The sequence below is a fragment of the Liolophura sinensis genome, chromosome 3 (assembly GCF_032854445.1).
Source record: "Liolophura sinensis isolate JHLJ2023 chromosome 3, CUHK_Ljap_v2, whole genome shotgun sequence".
In the NCBI taxonomy this organism is placed as follows: domain Eukaryota; kingdom Metazoa; phylum Mollusca; class Polyplacophora; order Chitonida; family Chitonidae; genus Liolophura; species Liolophura sinensis.
Window position 1 is genome coordinate 24,745,779 of NC_088297.1, and position 22,565 is coordinate 24,768,343.

The window sequence follows — 22,565 nt, forward strand, 5'->3', positions numbered from 1 at the left end:
CTACGAAGGCTATGAGTATGGCAGTGCCCCCTGCCGCAATGAGGAGATAACCGCATGTTCTGACAAGTCCCACCTGACCCAGTCCTATCGCACCTAGCTCTGTAAGTCTTAAATAGTGCTGGGGAGCCGCTGCTAGGTATATCCCTCCAGCCAGAGATGCTACACCCGCCAACTGAACAAGGAAAAACAAAAAAAAAGATGATAAAAAAACGTTTAGTTGGATATAAGAACATATGCCGTCAGAGCACTGCTGAGATACAATGTCTGCGGTTAACGGAGACTCGTGAACTAGTATGGTACACAATTTAAACAATTGTTAGATTTACGCCCCTTACGTCATCCAGAAATTTTACGCCTCTTACGTCATCCAGAAATGTTGATGGCTTCTCCTCACTAGAATCCGACCTGATTCTTTACCATACCTGTATACAGTCTAGTAGTTCCATGGTGCTGTGTGTTGAACGTTGATCTGGAAATTGGATTTGCGATCATTGATCTGAAAACGTCCATTACGATTGATGACTGGTGTACAGATATCTGTCACCGGGTCTAGATTACTCTTAATCTTCTAACATTTCGGACAGCACAGTGTAGTGCTTCTCATTGAGCTCTAAGACTTCTCACTGAGCTCTCATTGAGCTCATAAACTGTTCCATCTTACATTTACGAAAAGCAATTTCTATTTTATTAAGAGCAGAGAGCAAATCTGACGTTTTCAGAGCTCAACGTTTTCAGATGTTATGCTTTTCAAGTGATATTTTCCAAGCTGTCCACCCGTACTCAGCAAATACAGAGCACTTAACTTACTGTGATTAGGCATTGCTATCTTTAATTTGTATCGCCTCAGCCCTAAAGCGCTAATGCGGTGTTTTCACGGTGAACGCAAACAAGAAGAAACTAGCCATATATGTTACGTCAGGCTATATACTTTTCTAAGGTCGAAACAAATTAGTTCTCGACTATTATTGAACATCAAGGGTGAAACACCTGGTAGTAAAGAGCTAAGCATATGCCTAAGAGCTTGGAGACAACCAGTCTTGGGGATAAAGCATTTCATATGTTGACTTTTATTCTCGTGATGCTGGAAACCTTGGTTAGTGAATATCCCATAGGCTTTGATTTATTTATTTATTTGATCGGTGTTTTACGCCGTACTCAAGAATACTTCACTTATACGACGGCGGCCAGCATTATGGTGGGAGGAAACCTGTCAGAGTCAGGGGGATACCCACGACCATCCGCAGGTTGCTTGCAGCATAGGCTTTGAGCTCCAGGGAGAAGGCATGTCTCGGTACAAAAACCATTCAGTGAACAGCAGTGAATTACACGACTTCTCAGAAGATTCATCCGGGGCTACCTTTTAGTAGATATTCCAAACTCCATGGAGAGCATTACCGTTTACTGCACGTCAATGTTTGTCATCAACAGTTACGAAAACACTAGGCAGATTATAAAAGTCTATCTTCCAGATGTATGCTTTAACGATGAAAACACCTTATTAGAAAGGGAACTGTGTGCTAAAATCTGAATGATGAAGGAGAAGGTGCTGTGAGATAATTCTAAGAAACTTTAATTTCGAAACATCCAAACAGACTCGGTGCCTCGAGTGTATTGCTTGTGATCATTTCCCCTTGTGAAATTAGAAGTTACTCTTAAAGAAATAATAAAAACGATGACTAATGTAGAATATTAACTTTGAACTGGAATGAATGAATGAATAAATAAAGGAAGGAATGAAGGAACCAATGAAAGTAATGAATGAAGGTATGAATACACGCATGAATGATAGTGCATAGCTTTACGCTTGATGAACACTATCGCAGTTACACCGTGGTGACGAAGAAAGTACGAATGTATGGTAAATATGACAGTGAAATAAGGGAACTGGTTCCGGGAGCACAAAGTAATCTTAGACTTAGGTCAAAATTTCAATCATTAAACTTGGTATCTTCTTTTCTGTTAGCTGAAATTTGTTGAGCAAGAACTTATCCAGAATTTATGCTGTCATGCAATATTGTGCCCATGTTACGTAAGAAAAAAGATTGCTTGTGATCCCGGGACCAGGAGTATACTTACAATTAAGAGTATGTTGAGAAAGACAAACAAGTACTTGAAGAACGTCATCAGAGAGTTCCCCATGGTGATGTATCAGACTTGTCCTAAAAGATGAAAAAATAGAACATGATGTCATTAACCTCTAAAACAAGCAATCAAGATTAAAGTAAAAGAAATCTAAAGTATGAAGTAAGGATCATCGTACAGACAACTAAAAACTATGCGTAAAAATACTTTCATTTTTTTCAGATTTTTTTAAGACTGCTGAAAAGCATTCAAATATTTCACCATACTGACGGTATCTAGGAACTCTGACGTCACATCACCTTTCTTTCCTGATGTCGTGAATTGAGCTGGAAAGACTTTCTGTGACATCAAAATTCTTAAAGCTTGACAACACGGTCCATAAAGCCCAACTTAGAATTCAAATGTTTAAACACCCTTAACTCTTTTCACAAAGATCAAAAAAATTAAATGAAAGTATATTTGTGCATAGTTTGAAGTAGTTTATTTAGTGATAAATACTTCGATTTTTAGAGGCCTTTTCCTTTAATTCGTTTAAATGTACCAGCTTTTGACATATGCAGTGCTACAGACGCTGTCTGAAGACCTGTCGCTGTAGGATTACGTTCGGATGCAGCTCTTCTTGTACAGCTAACCGGCGTCGTATGATTAGGTGCGAATGCAGCTCCTCTTGTACAGCTAACCGGCGTCGTATGATTAGGTGCGAATGCAGCTCCTCTTGTACAGCTAACCGACGTCGTATGATTAGGTGCGAATGCAGCTCCTCTTGTACAGCTAACCGGCGTCGTATGATTAGGTGCGAATGCAGCTCCTCTTGTACAGCTAACCGACGTCGTATGATTAGGTGCGAATGCAGCTCTTCTTGTACAGTTAACCGGCGTCGTATGATTAGGTGCGAATGCAGCTCCTCTTGTACAGCTAACCGGAGTCGTATGATTAGGTGCGAATGCAGCTCCTCTTGTACAGCTAACCGGCGTCGTAGGATTTTAACGTTAATCGGTAATGTTCCATGAACACCAAAGAAATAAATACGATTTGTGTCCTACCAGAAATCAGACACGTATTTAATTAGAAAGATCCAGCATTTCCACATAAACCAAGACTAAAAAGTACTTGTACTCTGGGGGCGTAGTCCTCCGTCAAATCTACAAATTCCCACACTACAATATCTGAATATCTGCCCAGTCTGTTAGTGAATCCACATTCAGATCCGAATCACCAACAAAATTTAAGTGATTGCTCCTTCAATAACTTACTTTCAAAAAATTTCAACAAAATCCCTTCATAACCTTTCATCTGAAGTCGTTGACAAAATCGGAGACAAACAAACAAACAGGCATGCAGACAGATAGGCATGCAGGCAGACAGACATGCAGGCAGAGCGGCATACGGAGAGACAGACAGGCATACAGGCATACAGGCATACAGACATACAGGCATACAAGCTTAGAGACAGACAGACAGACAAGCACACTTACAGAGAGACAGGCATACAGACAGACAAGTATACAGACAGACATGCAGACAGAGAGGCATACAGAGAGACAGACAGGTATAGAGGCATATAGGCATACAGACATACAAGCTTACAGACAGACAGACAAGCACACGGACAGACAGACAGGCATACAGACAAGCATACAGGCATGCAGAGAGACAAGCATACGGACATACACGCAGACTCACAGCAGATAGACAGAAATAAAGCAGTCAAATAAACCCATCACTCCGCAATCTCCCAGGCAAACGCAAATATGCAGTTCGCCCGTGATGCTAACGGAAAGCTAATTGCTAACTTTTGTTACTTTTGACTCCAGATCAAAATGCGGTTGGTACATGCAACAGTCGTGGCACAACTGAGAAGTCTGTATGTTTGTTTGCCTCATCCAAAGAATTTCCTTACTTCAGCCGGTTTGAATTCCAAGTGAGTATTGTATTATTTAGCTATACAATACTGTTCTACATAATAATGTAAAATCCGGATACACGCTATAGCGAGAGCTGGATTCGAACATGAGCTTTGTGATCATGTAACACGGACTCCATCGGAAAACCATCGGTTCTGGATTGTGTTATACAGAATTCCTGCTTCTGAAATTAGTGAACCAGGCAAAACATGTGAGAAACTTTCTCCTCCCTCTTAAATAGAATACCAGACTTAAACGGAAATGACGTCATCGATGAACATAATTGAAACTCGCATCCTCAGTTCGGACTCTCCCTCCTAAGTTAATTACACGTGTGAACTAAAGCAGGCTATGTAATGTTCGAACTGACCGTTGGGATAAGATATATTTACGCCCAAGAAGAAAACTGAGAAGCTTTTCGGTGCTTTTATATATTATGCCACATAACTCCATATTAAGAAATCACAACCAAATGTTTCACGTGTCCTTTAACATTTATTTATTTATTTATTTGACGTGTTTTACGCCGTACTCAAGAATATTTCACTTATACGACGGCGGCCAGCATTGTAGTGGGCGGAAACCGGGCAGAGCCCGGAGAAAACCCACAACCATTCGCAGGTTACTGGCTGACCTTCCCACGTAAGGCAAGAGAGGCAGCCAGCATGAGTTGGATTCGAAGTCACAGCGACCGCATTGGTAAGGGGCTCCTAGGTCATTACGCTGCCCTAGCGCGCTAACCAACTGAGCCACGGACCCCTCCCCCGTACCCTTTAATATCATTTGACTGTACACATATTATTATTGGGTATTTAATAAACATAATTTCCATGCTGACACACACAGTCTGACGCCGTTATAAATAAGCAATTGCTAATTATAAAATGTCATTTAATTAGATTTGTTTATTTATTTGATTGGTGTTTTACGCCGTACTAAAGAATATTTCGCTTATACGGTGGTGGGAGGAAACTTGGCACAACCCGGTGGAAACCCACGACCATCCGCAGGTTGCTGTCAGATCTTCCAACGTAAGGCTGGAGAGGGAGGCAAGCATGAGCTGGACTCGAACTGACAGCGACCGCCTTTTTAAGAGGCTCCTGGGTCAAACACGCTGCGCTAGCGCGCTAACCAACTCAGCCACGGAGCCCACCCCCACCCCCCCCCCCCCCCCATTTAATTAGACGAAATACGCTTACCCTCAAGTTAATAACTTTAACATTAATTTTTTTTGTCCCCTGGAGCTCTTCACCGAAATGTTCAGATGGGTAAGTTTATAGTTTTATTGCAGTCGGGGTTAAATATGAAAAAAAAAAACAGCCAACAGAAAAACAAAATAACATGGTAAAGTTTCAGGAAGTTAATTTGCCACCGGTTAAAACTATATTTGATCTAAACTTAATTATTAATAACTAAAATATGAGATGTCAGAAATATGCCTCATCGGGTTATGTCGTGAATTGCCGAAATTTACCTCCACGGAACCCATGAAAATATATCTTTTAAATTCTACTTAAATTGCCAAGGAAGGCACCCTGCGGTGTACAGTAGGCTTACTACAGTGATCAAGAAACTATCGCAGTGTTAAGATGGACTTAATCCTTAATTCAAAACAGTTTACTGATCTAGTACTGTGACTTATTCCAGGGACTTTTTACTTTAATATTTTTATATTAATATGCCTTAGAACACTGAAAATTAGGATAAGGGAGCGGGTCAGTGTACCGGTGCGGGGCAATGGCCCACGCCAATGCGGTCGCGGGGTTCAGTGTACCGGCCCGGCTCTATGGCCAACACCAATGTGCGGGGTTCAATGTACCGGCGCGGCGCAATGGCCCACACTAATGTGGTCGCGGGGCTCAGAGTACCAGCGCGGGACAATGGCCCACACCAATGGCGGTCGCGGGGGTCAGTGTACCAGCGCGGGGCAATGGCCCACACCAATGCGGTCGCAGGGGTCAGTGTACGAGCGCGTGGCTATGGCCCACATCAATGCGGTCGCACGGGTCAATGTACCAGCGCGGCGCAATGGCCAACACCAATGTGCGGGGTTCAATGTACCGCCGCGGCGCACTGGCCCACACCAATGCGGTCGCGGAGTTCAGTGTACTAGCGCGGCGCAAAATGGTCCACACCAATGCGGTCGCGGGGTTCAGTGTACCAGTTCGGCGTAATGGCTTACACCAATGCGGTCGCAGGGGTCAGGGTACTAGCGCGGCGCAATGGCCCACAGCAATACAGTTGCGGGGTTCAGTGTACCAGCGCGGCGCTATGGCCAACACCAATGCGGTCGCAGGGTTCAGTGTACCAGCGCGGCGCAATGGACCACACCAATGTGCGGGGTTCAATATACCGGCGCGGCTCTATGGCCAACACCAATGTGCGGGGTTCAATGTACCGGCGCGGCGCAATGGCCCACACTAATGTGGTCGCGGGGCTCAGTGTACCAGCGCGGGGCAATGGCCCGCACCAATGCGGTCGCAGGGGTCAGTGTACGAGCGCGTGGCTATGGCCCACATCAATGCGGTCGCACGGGTCAATGTACCAGCGCGGCGCAATGGCCAACATCAATGTGCGGGGTTCAATGTACCGCCGCGGAGCACTGGCCCACACCAATGCGGTCGCGGAGTTCAGTGTACTAGCGCGGCGCAAAATGGCCCACACCAATGCGGTCGCGGGGTTCAGTGTACCAGTTCGGCGTAATGGCTTACACCAATGCGGTCGCAGGGGTCAGGGTACTAGCGCGGCGCAATGGCCCACAGCAATACAGTTGCGGGGTTCAGTGTACCAGCGCGGCGCTATGGCCAACACCAATGCGGTCGCAGGGTTCAGTGTACCAGCGCGGCGCAATGGACCACACCAATGTGCGGGGTTCAATATACCGGCGCGGCACAATAGCCCACACCAATGCGGTCGCAGGGTTCAGTGTACCAGCGCGGCGCAATGGCCCACAACAATGCAGTCGCTGTGAGTTCTTCTCCGGCCACACGGAGGGTCGTGGATTTCCTTCGGCTTTGCTCGGTTTCCTCCCACCATAATGCTGGCTGCCGGCTTTTAAGTGAAATATTCTTGAATACGGCCTAAAACACCAATCAAATTAAAAAACAAATAGTCAGGTACAGGCCTACCTAGCGAGATGTGTTGTTTTTCTTCACACTCTGTCTGGAATTCTCAACTGTAAACCTGACCGCTGTAACGTTTTCTCAAATATGACGACAATGCTCAACGACATTTGCGCGAATGAAGTACATGAATGATAACACACGCATATAAAGGCCTGAGGTTTTCAATTTTTGTTAGTTTTTGTTACAGATTAATGTCGCTTTCAGCACAGTTTGGGGTCATATCCTGACAGTGTTGTGGTGTATTTTAATCTGGTGCCCCTCCCAGCCACTGTGTACTCATACACAAATAACGAACCAGTCATTAGAATGGTTTGACCAGGATTTTGGGTCTCCGCGCATGTGAAGATTTGGGTAAAATGGGGCGTTTATAATGCTTTTTATTATTTTGTACTGAAATACAAAATCGTTTCTTTGTTTCCCTCCGATTGTGACTTCCGGTATTTGGGTCACACGTCACTGTGTGTTATTTCTCCTGACTTTTCAGAGCACGTAGCGCAGTGCTCAGAGAATGTGGGAGCGGACGAGTCATTATCTGTATCGACACGCCCTCTACACGTCTCGCTCTGATGACCCCAAGTCTCGCGCGAAAAAGCTGTGACTCTCTGTCATCTATGACAGGTATTCGACTGCTTTGCAGCCCGCCATAATAATAATAAATAACAGATAAAATCTACACTCCAGGAGTGATGATATGCCTCGGGTGAATATTTACAAAAAAATATACATTCTCCCTTCTCCCAAACAAATCTCTCTTCCCACTCCCCAAAAATGAAAAACGAAACGGATAGGTTCCCGAACCATATCAAAACTTAACCTGAGAGAGGGGCGAACTGCACAGGTTAACGCCCTCCTAACCACGGATGCTCTCGTCGACGCCCACCCCCTGGATTCACATGGATTCTGCACAAAGTGCACACAAAAGTAACCTTAGTCTAGATCTGAATTGTAGAGGATAAATAAATAAAAGGAAACACAGAGAGGTCAATGACCTATATATTGGTGAGTTCTTTTTTCGCATCTCAGTGATATTGTTCCCCTTCCAAATAAACATAAAAAGTAGCCTGTGCTAAGAATTTTAATTAAATTTTCTCTTGTTGACCTCCAAAGTGTTAAATATAGACCTACACATCACAAGGGCTAGTGGTTAGCAATTGCGTGCTAATCTATTACACTAGCCAGGAGCCTCTCATCAATACAGTCGGTGCAAGTTCAAGTCCGGTTCATGCTGGCTTCTTCTCCAGTCGTACTTCGTACAGTCTTCAGCAACCTGCGCATGGTCGGGAGTTTCCCCTCGGACTATGCCCGGTTTCCCCTCACCATAACACAGGTTGCCGTCGTATACGTGAAATATCCTTGACTACGGCATAAAATACCAATCAAATAAATAAATGAATAAGAAAACAATGCAGGTGGATCGGGCACCGATTCAAAAAAAAACATTTCTGGTTTAAGTCAAAATTTGAAAAACTTCCAGTGACGTAAACTAAGAATTTATTTATTTATTTATTTGATTGGTGTTTTGCGCCGTACTCAAGAATATTTCACTTATACGACGGCGGCAAGCAAAATGGTGGGAGGAAACCGGGCAAGGCACGGGAAAAACCTAGCACCATCCGCAGGTTGCTGCAGACCTTCTCACGTATGGCCGGGGAGGGAGCCAGGGAGGGAGGGACTTGAACTGACAGCGAGGTCCCAAAACTAAGAATCATACAGAGTTTTTAAATTTAGACTTAAGACAGAAAGAGCTTTGCGGAATCGGCCCCTGTACAAATTAAATACCAGAATGATTAGATAGGGAGATATATTACAATCCGATTACGCGATATATATTTCGCAATCAGAAACAGGAAGTTTTTGTTGTTGATGGTTTTTTTCTTTGTTTTTTTTTTGTTGTTTTTTTTTTGTTGTTGTTGTTGTTGTTTTTTTGTTGTTGTTGTTTTTGAGTAATTAAGTTATTATTATTATTTGTGCAAGTTAGGAAGGACATTAGATTACTTCAGGTGTAACCTCCGGAAAGGGACATGTAGGTAAGGAATTTAGATGACTTCAGGTGTGACGGCCGGAAAGGGACATATAAGCATGGAATAAAGATCACTTCAGGGGTGACGGCCGGAAAGGGACATGTAGGGAAGGAATTTACATCACCTCAGGTGTGACATCCTGGTGTTTTTGTGTCTGTACCAGAAGGACGGTATGGCGTACACCTGCTAAGCCGGAGCTGTGGAGGTTCTTAACACAAACAGAAAAATGATCTTTTTTATTTTCGTCTATAAACCAGTCATTAAAGGTGCTCGAGGCATCCTGGGAACATAAAGTGGTCGCTGACGCTCACGTCGCCATTTGGGCAACCTTGGGTTCGCTGGGAACATAAAGTGACCGCTGACGCTCACGTCGCCATTTGGGCAACCTTGGGTTCGCTGAACACCACTGACCCCACGAGGCGACTTTGGACTTTTAATGACTTTAATCATTAAATTCGGCAGGGTCCTTTCTTTTATTTTAACTGAAATTTGTTGTACAAAAACTTACCCTGAATTTACGTTGCCAAGCAATGTTTTGACCTTCTTACATCAGAAAAATTATTTATTATTACACGAATTTCAAAGTCATTTGAAAGTTTGACTTAAGTTTAAGATTGCTTCGTTATTCCGGGGCCAAGTCTTCCATCAAAAATGGTGTACATATCTGTACTTCATACTTGGGAATGTTCGTTAGGTCAATGGTTTTTGAAGGGCATTCCCGTTTCCTCAAGCTCACCATAAAACTAACATCGTATAGGTGAAAACGTCTTGAGTATGGCATAAAACGACAATGAAATAAATAAATAAATCAACTTTTCGCGATGGTTGTGTGCCTTCCTATAGCTGCAGAATGGCGGAAAATGAGTCCGCAGGTTTTGCTATGCTACAAAATATGACTTCACATGTACGCCTGGAATCTAGACGTTAGATGTGTCGTCGTCTTTGTTATCGTTTTCATTTGTAAATGAGTCCATGAACTGGTTGGCTTTACATGCACCTTAGGCCTCAACTGGATTTGTTTTAGCCCAGGTATTATTTCTACCGGTCAAAAAAAGAGACATGTAGCGTGATGACCTACTTCCGTTCCACGAGATAACTACATCGCCAATATCCAAAATGGCGGACGTTGAAACCGAGAAGATTTTTATTCGGGATTTTTTTAACGGTTTTCTAGATCAAGCATTACTTTATTATCTGCGTTCAGTTCCAGAGGTTTCCTAACCGGTTTGACGCACGTTCTGTCTGATATCACCGCGAAAACTGAATATAGACTTGACTCAACACCCACTCCGTCTTATAAAAAAGCAAGGTAATTAAGTAAGATAGAGGTGACTGTACAGACGTTTTTCTGCCATGATCTGAAATGTGTGTTTACCGATGATAGGGAACATGCAAACATCAGCAAAGCCACGTTCAGCATTTCTAGCATATGAAACAGCGAATTTCTACAGCATTTCTTACCCCCATGACATGCATGATATTGCTTAACTTCATACGGCGGCAACGCATGCAAGTCACAAAATGATATGCAGCCCACGAAGATAAAGTACACCGTCCCAAACAACAAAAACAACAACAGCAATAAGGCTCTAACCATTGAGCTCTTCGCTAAAAAAATAACCTTAATACGAGGCGTTTTGCAAGTTGTCAACATTTTTCTTTCGATCGGAATAATTGTTTGTCTCATGAATCTCATAAAACACACGTTACAATAAATAAGGGAAGAGAAGAACTATTTTGTTGCTGAGTGAGTGAGTGAGTGAGTGAGTGCTTGGGTGGTTGTTGAGGAGCTACTTTATCACGACCTGAACATTCACAAATCAGGCACAACACAAACCAAGCATAACGTCTAGGTAAACCTACTTGTTATAGCCACACCAAACACTTAACTGCTGCTCTAAGGCTTTCCCCCTTCCCCTGGGGCTAGGCATTTTGTATAAGTATCACAACTTTTACGTCGTACTTGCCTACAGGCTTTTGCGATATACAAAAACGCTTCAGAGACCAGGGCATTAAATATTAGACTTGATGTTTGTATATCTTGTTTAAATTTAACCTACAGCTAAGTTCCTCCACTGCCATTAAAAAGCTGAAAAACCTTCTATGCCACTCAGAGTACACCTTTTGATCCATATGGTCTTTCAAATTAATAATTCTTGAATGTGGCTTTGAAACGAATACAAACAAATTGTTTGTGTCTGGCACACGGCTTATGCCCTATACATTGTTGGATTTGACATCCATTGTTCCCTCCTCACATCAAAGCCCATAACTAGTGCTCAGGTTACATGCATTCCCAGGGTAAATGCAGGTGGAATTATGTTAAGACTTGACGTTTAAATTATCCACTCTTTGTTTACCCAGGGGCTCAGGTGTGCTGACATACAGTATAAAACAAAGAAGAAAGAAAAACAAAAAGAGAGAATAGATTTGCGACGTTTTGTTTAAGTACGGAGGTTAGGAATAGTTAAGTATTACGTCGTAACGTAACGGTAATTATACGTCCGCGTAACGTTATACATTCTTTGTTAAACGGACTCCACAACGTATCACGTACACGGTTTATTTACTTGTGTCTTTCAGGTGTAAAGCCAGTCTCGGTCTGCCCTAATGACTGGATAACACTTTAAAGAAAACTTTAAAAGTAATTTCTGCAATGGAATCTAGACTGCAGGATTGTGTTATCCTTTACTCTCACGGGATATGGGGAAATATACATATTATTTTTTATACAACGGTGAAAAATCTTATTTTCCTATAGGTGCAAACTCACGGTTTTTTATTTATTTAGCGTTTTGTGACGTACTTAAGAATTTTTCACTTCTACGACTGTGGCCAGCACTATGGCGAGAGGAAACCGGGCAGAGCCCGGGAGAAGCCAATAACCATCCGCAGGTTGCTGCAAACATTCCCACGTACGGCCACAGAGGAAGCCAACATGAACTCGACTTGAACTCACAGCGATCGCGTTGGTGAGAAGCTCCTGGGTCATGTATTGCACCGCGCTAACACGCTCAGCACCACAATACAATATACATATATTTGGCACTTTCGCATGAGCGATGCTTGTCTGTTTCATGGGTTTACAGGTGTAAAAGTGCAAATTTCAGAAAAACGCAAAATTTTATTTATTTGTTTGATTGTTGCTTAACCCCAAACCCGCCAAGACTTTTTCACTTTTTCACTTATACGATAGTGATCAATTTTATTAAAAGTACTTGTAATAAACCACTGGCGAGTTACTGGTGAACTCTCTCACCTGTGACTCCTGGGGCTGGAAATCAAGCGATCTCCCGTGGAGTTCACATAAGCCCACAAAATACACACCTGTCGACTACTTGCTGCCTTAATGACACCGCGGAACACTGAAAAACTACAGATCACTTTGCCCTAAAATTCGAAAACTTAACATTCTTGTGATTTGATGATTGCCCCTTAACCACTCGACCAGGGCCCGCTTTGCTATTCGTACGCAAAAAGGTGAACTGGCATTGACCTATATCAGCAGCTCCCCATGATTATTCATACATGAGCTTCCTATCCACCAGCTGTGCTCTGTACATACATACATATATTAGTTTAAAGGGCGACTCCTCTGTGCTTTGTAACACTCAACACCACTTTGGCAAATACTGACCTAGGTCTGCCTTTTTTTTAATTGTTTTCTTTTTTTAACGATAAGACAAAAAAGTAGGTCACCGGTGTATACATTGCTATAAAGAGTATTAATGTATTCGGTTAACTTTATTAGTTTTACTTGACCTTCATTTTTAAATGGTCAGAGTTACATGTTGTTGTTGTGTTGTTGTTGTTTTTTTTTGTTTTGTTTTTTTGTGTTTCGTTTTTTTGCTCGCCCACATCTATTTAACCTCTAGATGTTGGCGAGCAATTACAAAAAAAATTACAAATGATCGGAAAAATTAGCAGAAATAATATTTGTTTCATTAAACGCCCGAGGCACAAATGCAAAAAAGCGGAATAAGGGGGTTGTGGATTATCCCCTGAACGTATAAACACAGTTGGTTTGCATACACAAAACCATGATATACCGTTATTCCTGTAATAAGCGGTGATATGCATAATGAAAGAATAGCTTACTCTGTGGTGTCAATACACCAGATTTGCTGGTGTAAGCTATACCTACCAGGGCGTAGCTTTAAGGCCAATGGCAATACTGAAACTGATCGTATCATCAGATTCGTGTCGTGTTCCAGGGGATGATGCTGATTAGCTCCATGCTTGTGATGTTTAAATAATTTTCCAACCCTCATATGTAGATATTTGTTCGGGCTGTTACCATATGTACATACCATACTTACTTCCACCACCCCCCCACCCCCCACCCCACCATCCCCGCTCCACCCACACACCAAGCACTAACTGCGGGTCTAATATTGATCTGATCGGATACGTCATAGTTGTAATACGATTTCCTCCACCCATAGAACTAACATAAAAGTGAGAAATTCCTGAGTATAGTGATGTTACACAAATAACAAATATTACACATGTTACATGGAGTGTAACAGTTCAATTAATTCAGTCTACGACATCTTTACAAGTGATATTGTAAAAGCCTGAATTATGTAAGATTTATCATAGAATACTAGTAAGATGAGTACTGCCAGTATGACTCCTATACATGTACGTAGTTACATTGGTACTTACATGCATATAAAGTTACGATGGTAGTTACATGTACCTAACGTTAGGATGGTAGTTACATTACATAACGTTACTATGCTAGTTACATTACATAACGTTACCATGGTAGTTACAGACATGTAACGTTATGATGGTAGTTACATGCACATAACGTTGCGATGGTAGTTACATTACATAGCGTTACTATGTTAGTTACATTACATAACGTTATGATGGTAGTTACAGGCACGTAACGTTATGATGGTAGTTATATGCACATAACGTTGCGATGGTAGTTACATTAAATAACGTTGCGATGGTAGTTACATTACACAACGTTACTATGGTAGATACATGTACGGAGCGCTACTATGGTAGTTACATTAGGCTACGCAACGTTTCTCGCCACGATATGACTGGATGTGGTGTTAAGTCATAATCAATCATTCATTCATTCATTCACAAGACGTTTCGATGGTAGTTACGTCACGATAGTCAACCCCGTTACACTAGGGTGTTTAGGAAGCCGGTGAGGTACTGTGATACATAATACAAACGATTACAACAGCGACGAGAGTGTGATGTCTGGCACACAAACCTGTGAAATTCGGCCTCTTGTCAGTTTACCTAATTTAGGATTTTGTTCTAACAATTCATGTAATTGCTTAAGAAGTAATAACACAATGATCCTTAACATAATGGCTTAGCCAGAATTAGGAAACCAAAAAATGGGAATGCAGTGATCTTAATTACAATTTATTAGATGTCAGTGGTCTAGAATTGCTCAGTGCTGTATTGTAATCAAGAGTCTACCTGTATACATTCCAGGTAAAGCTATTGAAATCCCTAAAGCATGTATATGAGGTATAAACTACATGGAGCCCCTGCCGTAATAAAGAAATCAGCCCGTCGGTGCCCTATTATTTCCATGTCTCCTGTAATTGACTTTCAGTATTTAATAGAATTCTTAATTGAGTATCTCGTTAATCAGTAGTCAATCAACGAATCAATATTAATGGAATAATGGCGTTTTCATAATTGCTCTAGACGCTTGTCCTTCTAGGTTAATTCATCGATTTATTGATTTGTGATTTTTTATGTGTAACCTGGACGAGTCACGTTTGGATTCTGCTAGATTATCAGTTGATAACTCCTTGGTACTCTTCATGTTTTACTTTTCACTTTTACTGTCCATTACATATACTGGGTTTAAAACTGCCGCAGTTCAGTTGGATCCTGTATTGACACTGATACCTCACACATAATAATCCAAATCATACATCATATAAATTTGGTTATCAATGTAAGTAACAGAAGTGTACACCAAGGAAATCGTATCCGATTGGTATAAACAGATAAAAAACGAAGATGTCGAGGATTTATGTCCGATCACTTAAGAATACTTCACTTACACAACATCGGCCGGCATTATGGTGGAAGGAAACCGGGCAAAGGTTGAGGGAAACCCAGGACAATCCGCCGGTCAGACCTTCTCCGGACATTTTAGTCTCGGTGGACATATTAGTAATGCTCTTGTATCAGTCTGAAGCAGTGTTAGCGGTTTTAGCGAAGCTCTAGGCCACTTAAACTATAAAAATCTGCTGTTTACATCAGACCTAACACAGGTGCAAAACCAAAACACAAAACATTATGACGTTAAAATAGTGAAAATATATATATTTCCCTTTTAGATAAACGTAAAATACTAGTTCAGCTGATGGTGTATAACATAATAAAATACGGCTACAGAATAGAGAGTAAACCAGAGCAGCGACGACAGTGTGGTAGGTGGCAAATGGTCACACATAACCGGTGAAACATGACTACAGCAAAGAGGATAAAACCAGAGCAGCGACGACAGTGTGATAGCTGGCAAATGGTCACACCTAACCGGTGAAACATGACTACAGCAAAGAGGATAAAACCAGAGCAGCGACGACAGTGTGATAGCTGGCAAATGGTCACACCTAACCGGTGAAACATGGCTACAGCAAAGAGGATAAAACCAGAGCAGCGACGACAGTGTGATAGCTGGCAAATGGTCACACCTAACCGGTGAAACATGACTACAGCAAAGAGGATAAAACCAGAGCAGCGACGACAGTGTGATAGCTGGCAAATGGTCACACCTAACCGGTGAAACATGGCTACAACAAAGAGGATAAAACCAGAGCAGCGACGGGAGTGTGATAGCTGGCAAATGGTCACACCTAACCGGTGAAACATGGCTACAACAAAGAGAATAAAACCAGAGCAGCGACGACAGTGTGATAGCTGGCAAATGGTCACACCTAACCGGTGAAACATGGCTACAACAAAGAGGATAAAACCAGAGCAGCGACGGGAGTGTGATAGCTGGCAAATGGTCACACCTAACCGGTGAAACATGGCTACAACAAAGAGGATAAAACCAGAGCAGCGACGACAGTGTGATAGCTGGCAAATGGTCACACCTAACCGGTGAAACATGGCTACAGCAAAGAGGATAAAACCAGAGCAGCGACGACAGTGTGATAGCTGGCAAATGGTCACACCTAACCGGTGAAACATGGCCACAGCAAAGAGGATAAAACCAGAGCAGCGACGGGAGTGTGATAGCTGGCAAATGGTCACACCTAACCGGTGAAACATGGCTACAGCAAAGAGGATAAAACCAGAGCAGCGACGACAGTGTGATAGCTGGCAAATGGTCACACCTAACCGGTGAAACATGGCTACAACAAAGAGGATAAAACCAGAGCAGCGACGGGAGTGTGATAGCTGGCAAATGGTCACACCTAACCGGTGAAACATGGCTACAACAAAGAGGATAAAACCAGAGCAGCGACGACAGTGTGATAGCTGGCAAATGGTCACACCTAACCGGTGAAACATGGCTACAGCAAAGAGGATAAAACCAGAGCAGCGACGACAGTGTGATAGCTGGCAAATGGTCACACCTAACCGGTGAAACATGGCCACAGCAAAGAGGATAAAACCAGAGCAGCGACGACAGTGTGATAGCTGGCAAATGGTCACACCTAACCGGTGAAACATGGTTACAACAAAGAGGATAAAACCAGAGCAGCGACGGGAGTGTGATAGCTGGCAAATGGTCACACCTAACCGGTGAAACATGGCTACAACAAAGAGGATAAAACCAGAGCAGCGACGGGAGTGTGATAGCTGGCAAATGGTCATACCTAACCGGTGAAACATGGCCTCTTGTAAATTTAGGTCACTAAGGGTTTCATTCTAACTATTCATGTAAATGCTTAAAAGTCGAAAATTACACGCAGAATTAGGTAACAAATGCAATTTACAGGACGTAACTGGTGCTGTATTATCATCACATTTAACACAGAATAATATTAAAGCTTTTTAAAAACATGTGAAATCTGATGAGGCGCTAATCTCTTACGGCAGCTTGATTAGCTTACGCCTGCAGGTAAACCCGAAACGGGTCTTGACACATTATGGAGGCATTTTAGCTCCACTGTTCGCAGGTTCCCGGGAATGACACCAGCTTTTAGCTTGCAGCCCATGTGAACGTCTCAAACACTGTTATAGCTGATTTTTTCAACCATTCATTAATTTTCGACAAGACAAACCCTTGACCCTAAACCCCGTCCACACAACTATCTTATCACACATATATCGCAGCGAGTTAGTCACGTGGAACGTTGTCCGACCCAGTTAGGCTATATTACCACGTGATAATAAAGGAGTCCAGTTTGGGCTTGACTCATTTTGCTCGGCGCATCTGTGTCTGAGTTTTACCAGTGAGGCATACAGACTAGGGTTCAGGGGTGATTGCTCTGCCGATGTAACTAGGTCGTCCTTTCTGCCGTGTTTATGGATACAGACGACAATATTTACAACTCATTATATCGTAACTTATCACAGTGTTTTCTCAGCGTAACTTCATTTCTCTCAGTAAACAACCTGTCATAAGCTGTTGTATAACTCCATGCGATGTAAACCTTAGAGGTTTCCGAATGCACGTGTTCAATACTAATCCACTGTTTAAGTGTTTAGACAAGTGTTTACATAATGTGATCTTATTTGAAGTCATGGTGCTGCTTTATCTGGAAAGGGTGGCTGTACTTAAGACTTTATGCAGTCTAGAATCACATTTTTGACACGATTTCCAACATACATCTCTGTATACCATAGCAAATCATTAAGGTCACATGCTTTTGTCGTGAAGACCTACGTGATTTACAAAACACGGTCCACACTGACGATAATTTATAATGGCACACAATTTTATCTAGGGAAAGGTGATAATACGTGAAACCCATAAGCAAGCATAAGAAATCTTCAAGTGCGCGTTACAAATTCACCAATTTCGCTGTGGCTAAATGTTTTGCTGTTGCTCAGAGGTTTAAGTTCTGTTTATATATTGCTCTGTTTTTACACAATTGTATCTCCCGAAGATAGTCTTAAAAGATACAATGTACAACGCATGTGGTGAGTGTCGCAAAGCACTTGTGTGAAGAATGGCAGGGCATTTTCCTCTCAGAAATCTTCACGTGCGTATTAGAAATTCACCGTTTACGTTCTGTTTAGCGGGCGTTGTTCTGTCCACCGTACACTTTTCGGTTCAGGGTTTTTCTGTTGTTAACCGTATACGTTCTGTTGCCCACAGTTTACATATAAGTGTAGGTCTTGTTTATAGTTTACGATCTGTTTAACTGTTGGTCTGTTGTCTACAGCTTACATTCTTTTTAAAAGGGGGCCTCCGTGGTTCAGTTGGTTAGCGGGCTAGCGCAGCGTTGAAGCCTCTGCCCAGTGTGGTCAATATGAGTTCAAGTCAAGCTAAGTGGGAAGGTCTCTTAGCGAATGGTCGTGGCTCTGCCCGGTTTCCTCCCACCATAATGCTGGCCGCCGTCGTAGAAGTGAAATATTCTTGAGTACGGAGCAAAACTCTAATCAAATAATAAATAAAATAAAATCTGTTTAAGTGTTTGTCTCTTGCCTACAATTTATCTTCTGTTTAAGTGTAGGTCTGTTGTCTACAGTTTATGATCTGCATAAGTGTTGGTCTCTTGTCTACAGTTTACGTTCTGTATAAGTGTTGGTCTTTTGTCCACAGTTTATGTTCTGTATAAGTGTTGGTCTCTTGTCTACAGTTTATGTTCTGTATAAGTGTTGATCTCTCGTCTACAGTTTATGTTCTGTATAAGCGTTGGTCTCTCGTCTACAGTTTGTGTTCTGTATAAGTGTTGGTCTTTTGTATACAGTTTATGTTCTGTATAAATGTTGGTCTCTCGTCTACAGTTTATATTCTGTATAAGTGTTGGTCTCTCGTCTACAGTTTACGCTCTGTATAAGTGTTGGTCTTTTGTCCACAGTTTATGTTCTGTATAAGTGTTGGTCTCTTGTCTACAGTTTATGTTCTGTATAAGTATTGGTCTCTTGTCTACAGTTTATGTTCTGTATAAATGTTGGTCTCTCGTCTACAGTTTATGTTCTGTAATAAGTGTTGGTCTCTCGTCTACAGTTTACGTTCTGTATAAGTGTTGGTCTCTCGTCTACAGTTTACGTTCTGTATAAGTGTTGGTCTTTTGTCTACAGTTTATGTTCTGTATAAGTGTTGGTCTCTTGTCTACAGTTTATGTTCTGTATAAGTATTGGTCTCTTGTCTACAGTTTATGTTCTGTAAAAGTGTTGGTCTCTCGTCTACAGTTTACGTTCTGTATAAGTGTTGGTCTTTTGTCTACAGTTTATGTTCTGTATAAGTGTGGGTCTCTTTACAGTTTTACTCACTGATAACGTTCTGTATAAGTGTTGGTCTCTTGTCTACAGTTTATGTTCTGTATAAGTGTTGGTCTACAGTTTTATTCACTGATAACGTTCTGTATAAGTGTTGGTCTACAGTTTTACTCACTGATAACGTTCTGTATAAGTGTTGGTCTACAGTTTTAATCACTGATAACGTTCTGTATAAGTGTTGGTCTACAGTTTTACTCACTGATAACGTTCTGTATAAGTGTTGGTCTACAGTTTTACTCACTGATAACGTTCTGTATAAGTGTTGGTCTACAGTTTTACTCACTGATGACGTTCTGTATAAGTACAGGTCTTCAGTCAACAGTTAACAATGTGATAATTGCCAGTCGATGGGACTTTCGTGTTTTACTCCTTTTGGAGAAGCACAGAAGTTCGGTTAATAAACACATTGAACATACAACATGCCAAGCGTATATTTAACCCCAGATTGTAGCTAGAGTGTCACATTAGGAGTTTGCTGGCCTCTGTGAAGACTAATTCAACGCTTTTACTACAACAACACGAGGGCGTAAGAAAGCCGCTGGTCATTGACCGATCATATAGAAGCATCTCGCTACACGAACCTACCGCGCGGTTCATTTTGGAAAACCTTTGTGGTAAATGACAAGCTTGAAGAGCGATGCGTGATCGAAGATTGGACCTGGTTTGTAGGTTTTCTATGGCAGCACCGGCATTAGTAGGGATGCTGGTTTGCGCGAAGCACGTCATGTGTATATAGGACTAGTTCTGTCTGTGGCTTCAAGAGAAAATGGGCACTTGATATGAATGTAGCCTTAAGTACTGCCCAAGCTTAAACATGGGACCGGCCAAAGTAGCACAGTTGGTAGAGCGACCGATTCGGGAGCGGTAGATCCAGGGTCGGTCCTGTGTCGAGCCACACCTGAGAAGAAGAAGTCATAACTTCCTCGCTTGGCGTTAAGCATGAAGGGGATAATGCAGCATGAAAGGGATAGTGCGACAATTGGTTGACCGGGGCAGGCGGCTTACTTGCCTCCGTTAAGGCGTCTCGGTGAAGCACCACTATATAAAAGAGGGATGGAAATCCGTTCTGCAACAAGGAGGCACATAACATGCACTCTAAGGATTCCTTCGTCGTCATATGACTGAAAATTTGTTAAGAACGACGTGAAACCCCAAGCAGAGGCTAAATCGTGTACACGAAATTCAGAAACACTCCACAAGTCTCTCCTTTTATACATGCAGTTTATATATATTCTACGCGTACAGAATTACACTTCGTTACCCATATTCTGTTGGTACAAGGTATGAGTAGTTTTCATTTACGTGTATGCACGGAATTTTACGTCGGTACTTACGATTCTATCGTATAAGAACACAGATATTGTCAGTGTACACGAATAATGGTCTAGAAACGTCCATTGTTCTACGTGTACACGACCGCATTACAGCAGTACAGAAAACGAGTAAAGATACACAAAACGTGTAAAGATACACAAAACGTTAACGTTATACACACATACACATATAAACATGTACGCGATCTCAGGATTCAATAAACATGGCCATCTTACACAGCATAAACACACACTCTCTGTCTTACCTGAAAGCCTTCTTGTATCGGCCAGGTAAAAAACCTCTCAGGTGCGTCTGAGTTGTTTGTGCTGTTTGCCTGTGCCCTGGGTAATCAAGTCTATATGCAGCACCCTGTGATCTGCTCAGGTCCGTGTCACAAAATTACAATGTATAATGCCTTGTGTATGGAATCGGCCTAAGAGAAATAAGCGATGGAAATTACCCGTTGATTGCAGTACGATGTTCTAGCGCGGACAGAAACCCGGTTCCTCTGTACAGGCGTGGCAAACACGATCGATTCGCTGACGGTACTGCAGCGCTCTGCTTCACAGGTATGAATCAGAGGTTGCCTATATACCTGGGAGTACACATCAAAAGAATGTTGTCACACTCGGCAGCCTCAGCAGATTGCCACTGTACGTGTAGGCTATACACCTGAACAGCGCTGATTAAATGTCACAATTACCTGTAATCAAGTAAGCGTTTATTTCTGTGCTATTTTTTTTTTCGCTCTAAAAACTATACATGCAAAGTTTCATGCCCATCGTTTGCATTCGCACGGGTAAGAAACAAACATATGCCATCTGCCGCAGACCGGATCTTTACTATCTATTTAGACAAGGAACCTACTTATAAATTACTACAGATGAAAAAGATGAAAGAGTATCTTTGTGCTTCTCTAGTACTTCTGTGAATGTTTTACACCCTCCTTTGACTACACTTAGATGTAGCTCCGCTTATGTTTGCGCACACAGCACATTTGATTACTTTTCACTTTTTCGTAACCAAATAATGTATTCATTCACTTATGTTCATTTGTGACGGGCGAATTGTTTCCAATTCCTAAAAGACCTTGATAGCTTTAAAATGAACTGACAAAATATTGAATAGAAGCTCTCGTAACGGTTGTATATAGAAATCCTAAACAAACCATGTTCAGTGGAGATGGGCATTCAGTAATAGCAGGCTTTACTCAGTTTTAGTTCTTCAAGGACTTGGATTAGCCCTCGCGAGTAAATGAGTAATTTACATATTTTGATATCTGTTTTATTATCCTGTATTGTACATACATACAAATGTAATTAAGATAGCATAAAAACACGGCAATGTACAATGCATATATAGCTTTTAACTAATTAATAGGCTCTTGATCGTATTTGCTTGGTGTTTTACGCCGTACTCAAAAATGTTTAACTTATCACCGGAAACGAACGGCCATTCGTAGGTTGTTGGCAAACCAGGACGACACAAGACGCCATCAAAAATAAATTGGATTTGTCACGCAGTCGACGTCATTGCATTGGGTAGCGCGAATTTCTCCAATGAGAGGAAAAGAAACTTTCATAAGATATAATAATTAAGGATATACCATTTCTTATCGCTAGCCGTTGGCTTTATTATTACTTTTACAAGAAGCTATATAAACACCCATCTGTTAATTTCCGAATCGCATTCAAACCCTGCTATCACCTATTTGTGTA

General features: G+C 42.0%; 1 long non-coding RNA gene across 1 annotated transcript; it reads right to left on the reverse strand.

The window, feature by feature from the left end:
- Window positions 1–35: 35 nt before the first annotated feature.
- LOC135463714 (uncharacterized) lies at window positions 36–21,237 on the reverse strand. The gene is made up of 3 exons (XR_010443581.1): window positions 21,113–21,237; window positions 2,077–2,159; window positions 36–172 (listed from the first exon to the last, which is right to left on the reverse strand). It is a non-coding gene; the product is annotated as an uncharacterized LOC135463714 (long non-coding RNA).
- Between the last annotated feature and the right edge of the window lie 1,328 nt (window positions 21,238–22,565).